The 4,778-nt window shown below is 37.9% G+C and overlaps 1 protein-coding gene across 2 annotated transcripts in view; it reads right to left on the bottom strand.

Annotated features, from left to right (window-relative positions):
• RANBP9 (RAN binding protein 9) overlaps positions 1-4,185 on the bottom strand; it is a 75,446-nt gene extending 71,261 nt beyond the window's left edge. For both annotated transcript variants that reach the window (XM_008056818.2, XM_021711732.1), the window contains exon 1: positions 4,074-4,185. The gene's annotated coding sequence lies outside the window, so the exon portion shown is untranslated. The remainder of the gene's footprint in view (positions 1-4,073) is intronic.
• Between the last annotated feature and the right edge of the window lie 593 nt (positions 4,186-4,778).

Genomic DNA, 4,778 nt, shown 5'->3' with positions numbered 1-4,778 from the left:
CCAACTCAAAAAAAAAAAAAAAAAAAAAACCCCAAAAGTTGACAATACTAAGTGCTAACAGCAACAGCAACTCACATACATTGCTGGTGAAAATGCAAATTGGTACAGCCACTTTGCAAAACAATTTGGCAGTTTCTTATAAAGTTAAAAATACTCAACTGCAATCCAGCAATCCCACTCCTAGATATTTACTCAAATGAAATGAAAACTTATGTTTACACAAAAACCTGTACACAAATGTCTACAGTGGTTATATTTATAATTGCCATAAACTGGAAACATCCGAGAAGTCCTTCAACTAGGGAGTGGATAAGCAAACTATGGTTTGCTCATCCACACAATCACCAAGAAAAAGGACTGTTCTACTGACATAAGCAACAACAACAGGAAGGACTCTCAAATGCATTATGCTAAATGAGAGATGTTAGACTTAGAAGGCCACGTGCTTTATGATTCCATTTATACACCATTCTAGAAATGGCAAAAGTGTAGAGACAGAAAACCAACCAGGGGTTGCCAAGGTGTGGAGACAGGGAAGGGTGGTGGTCTACAAAGTGGTATGGAGGAATTCTGAGGGACCTGCCGTTCCATGTACAGTAATCCCCTTCTTATTTGCAGGCTTTGCTTTCCTGGGTACCAGTTACCCATAGTCAACCACGGTCCAAAAACATTAAATGGAAAATTCCAGAATTAAACAATTTTTAAGTTTTAAATTATGTGCAATTCTGAGTGGTGTGAGGAAATCTTACACCACTCAGCTCAGTCCTACTCCATCACTACCCAGCGAACCACCCCTCTGACCAGTGTGTCCATGCTGTATATGCCACATGCCCATCAGTCACATAGTAGCCCTCTGGGTCTAGAAAGCATAGCAGATTTGGTACGGCAATTAAGTTCGTGAAATTGCTGCAGAGCGCTTACATTGGCAGCATTGTACAAACAACGTGGTAAGGTTTCATAGCTTTGGTATATCAGTGTCTCACAGCCGTGTTCATCTTGACATGAGGCAGTGTCTTGCTGAGTGGTGTTCATTATTGGTGATGTATTTGTGTATCACTGTGAGAATATTGGAGCTTGACTTAGAGCAACGAACAAACATTAAACTTCTTGTTAAATTTTACAGGAGTGGAAATGAAATTAGGGACATGTTAATCCAAGTTCAAGGGGATAATGCCATGAAGAAAACGGCTGTGTACAAATGAGTTAAACATGTTTCTAAGAGGAAAGACAGCATCACTGATGAGGAGAGGTCAGGACAGCCAGTAACCAGCAGAACTGATGAAAACATTGTAAAAATTCGTTGAATGGAGCATCAAAATCATCAGCTGACTGTGAGAAGCATAGCAGAACAAATAAACATTGATAGAGAATCAGGAAAATTTTAGCAGAAATTCTTGGTATGAGAAAATGTGTGCAAAACTGGTTCCAAAGGAGCTCTTGCATCACAACAATACACCAGCTCACACAGTACAGCACTGTCTATGAAGGAGTTTTCAGCCAGTAAATAAATAATTAACTGTATTGAAACACCCTCCTCCCTACTCTCCTGATCTGGCCCCCAATGACTTTCTTCTTTACCCAAAGTTAAAGAAAATGTTGAAAGGAAAACATTTTGATGATATTCAGCACATCAAGGGTAATATGATGACAACTCTGATGGTTATTCCAGAAGAAGAGTCCCAAAATTGCTTTGACTAGGTGGACTAGGCACTGGTGTTGGTGCACAGGTTCCCAAGGGGAATGCTTTTTTTTTTTTTTTTTTTTTTTTTTGAGTAGGAGTCTCTCTCTGTCGCCCAGGCTCGAGAGTGCAGTGGCACTTTCATGGCCCCTGCAGCATCGACCTGCTGGGCTCAGGTGATCCTTCCACCTCAGTCTTCCAAGTAGCTGGAACCACAGGCACGTACCACCACACCCAGCTAATTTTTTTATTTATTGTAGCAACGAGGGCTCACCAGGTGCTCAGGTTGATCTCGAACCCGTGGGCTCGGGCAATCCTCTCACCTCAGCCTCCCAGAGTGCTGGGATTATAGGCATGAGCCACTGCACCGGCAAGGGGAGTATTTTGAAGGTGACTGTAGTGATATTCACCCATGAGGTGTGTAGCACTTTCTCTAGGATGAATCCACAAACTTAATTGTGGGTTCAGTACTATCTGCAGTTTTAGGCATCTACTCAGGAGGCTCAGAACACATGCCCCACAGATAAGGGGAGACTATTGTATCGACTGTGGCGGTGGTAACATGGCTTGTCAAAACTTTATTATATGTAAAATATACCTAATCTTAAAAATAAAAGGAAAAGAAAATGGACGCAGGATCTCAGCAACAAAGAGACAGAGATTGAAAAATTACACAGAAGCTAGTGACACCACAAAAGGACCCTGCTAAGAAGTCTACATTTTATCCTCAAAGCAATAGATGCTCCAAATAATCTCAAGAAAATGACAGACACAACTCAGTTCTGTGTTAGAAGCAACAACAGTTATACACTGGAATAAGATCAAAGTAGGGTAACTAGGAGATCGATCAATCAACCATCTCAGTAATTCAGGCGATAAATAACCAACACCTGACTAGGGGAGAAATAGTAGAGATGAACAGAGAAAGCTAAAGGTAGGAAATTCTCAAGTTCCTAGCAACAGTGAGATCACCAAGCATCTGGTTTTGAGAAAAATACTTTAAACAAGCTAAATTAAAATGCCTGCAGAGCATTCAAATGCAAACATTTGGCTAGATACGTTGACCTGGAGCTCAAGGGAACAGCGTGAGATGCAGCATTAGGTTTGAGACTCTTCAGGGTATTTGCAGTCATGAAAATATAAGGTCAAGATCACGCAAAGAGAGAATAGTAGAGTGAAAGGAAAAGAGAATCTTGGGAACCATCCTGAGCAACACCAGCATTATGAAGTAGACAATATAATCTGAAGTATAAGAAAAGTTACAGTTGTAAAGTGCGAAATGGCTACCACCATGTGCCTATTTCAATAGGGGGCATCTCTCAACCATTTATCCTTGGTATCTCTGACTTTATCTGGGGCTTGATCACCCTGGGAAAACTGAGGCAGTTAAAAAAAAAAAAGTTGTCACTGAATTCCAAGTTTTCATTTTCTGCTTTTCATACTGTTGGCACTGAGAATATTCAGCAAATAAAGGAAGAGAAATAATCTATTGGGTACACTTATTTTGTTGATTAAATATAGAAGGACCACTAAGAGGGGTTAAATGATTGACTTCAAATACAGGACAACTTGCCCACACAATCCAATAGCTTTATCCTGGTAGTTAAATAAATTAACCTATAGTTGCTTTAAGGGATCTCTGTTACCACAATGAAGTAATCAAGAAATACTATAGGATAGATAAAATGATTTTAGATAATTATTTCTTAACGAGGGATATGCATCGAAATTTAGCTCTCTCAAAATGCCCATTTTGTCCCAAAGCTCTACTTCTGAAAATTCTGATTTAGGAACTTTTGGGATAAGGCCTAAATTACTATATTTTTAATAACCCAGTAAGTGATTCTGATGTACACACACACCACACACTGACCTCAATTTTAAAAGCAATGAAATAAAAGTTGGTTCCATGGAGTTCTCATTTGGAAGCTTCTAAACCATATCCTAACCCCTGGGAATCTCCTCTAATCAAGAGCATACAAGTATACATTTCCCAGGTGAAAACTAAAATTCCAAGTCTCAACCTATAGGTAAAATATCTGTGAATCACTACTAACTTTGATTACTAACTTTGAGAGGATTTAATTTCGCAGAATTCAGAAAAAAGCAGCATAAGAAAAGGCATGGAAAAATGAGCCAGTGTCTCTTTATTGCTTAATTCTAATTCTCCATTTTAATAATAAACTTACCAAAAAACCTTGGTTAATATCACTTGAAGTTTTAACCTCAGCTAGTATTTAAGAATAACCAGATCCAATCTGTGATACTGTAATATTCAGATTCCACTCTTCCAATTACCAAAATTTCCAAGACTCCAACTTTTCAATTACATCATAAACATTATGAATCAGAACAAGAATAGCAAATGATTTTTCCCACCAAAACTTACACTTACCCATCTCTTCCCTTACTGACAATTTTTACTTCAAAATAATAAATCCCACAGGCTGCTGGTATTGGATGAGTGGCTCGAACTGACGCTGCATCTTTTGGAGTTTTGCCATGACCTGCATATGAAACAGGAAGAAAAAAATCAAATAAGATATTCATTGAAATATAAAAACGAAAATCTTAACAAACAATTTAGGAAGAAATCAGTTTTGGGAGATATATGATTTCTGCTTGTATCAGTTCAAATAATTAAAGACTTAATGAAACATTTATCATCATAATTAATCCAATATGTAAAATAGCCTAAGTTAACCACAGAACTCTTCACACTATTACTTTAATAAGTTTTATTAAGATTTCAGAATTTTAATACATACATAGACCCTAGCAGCCCTTTATGCAAATCAAATAAAGTATTTTAAACTATATTTTTAAGAGATAAAGGCTGTATATGAAGAACATGAGAAAATGATCTTAATTTTATCAGATCTAAGTTTGCACATAATTTATAACATTCCTATATATTCTTTCGCCAGATGCCTACTTGTTAAGCCAGAAGCACATGTATCATAGAGTGTATTTTTTTATTTTCCTTTTTGGAGACGGGGTCTCACTCTATCATCTAGGGTACAATGCAGTGTCATAATCATGGCTCACCTGCAACCTCAAACTCTTGGGCTCAAAAGATCCTCCTAAAGTGCTGGGAATA

This window comes from Carlito syrichta, unplaced genomic scaffold, assembly GCF_000164805.1.
Source record: "Carlito syrichta isolate Samal-C Ts95f unplaced genomic scaffold, Tarsius_syrichta-2.0.1 Scaffold302538, whole genome shotgun sequence".
Taxonomy (NCBI): domain Eukaryota; kingdom Metazoa; phylum Chordata; class Mammalia; order Primates; family Tarsiidae; genus Carlito; species Carlito syrichta.
This window is presented reverse-complemented; position numbering and strand designations above follow the sequence as displayed.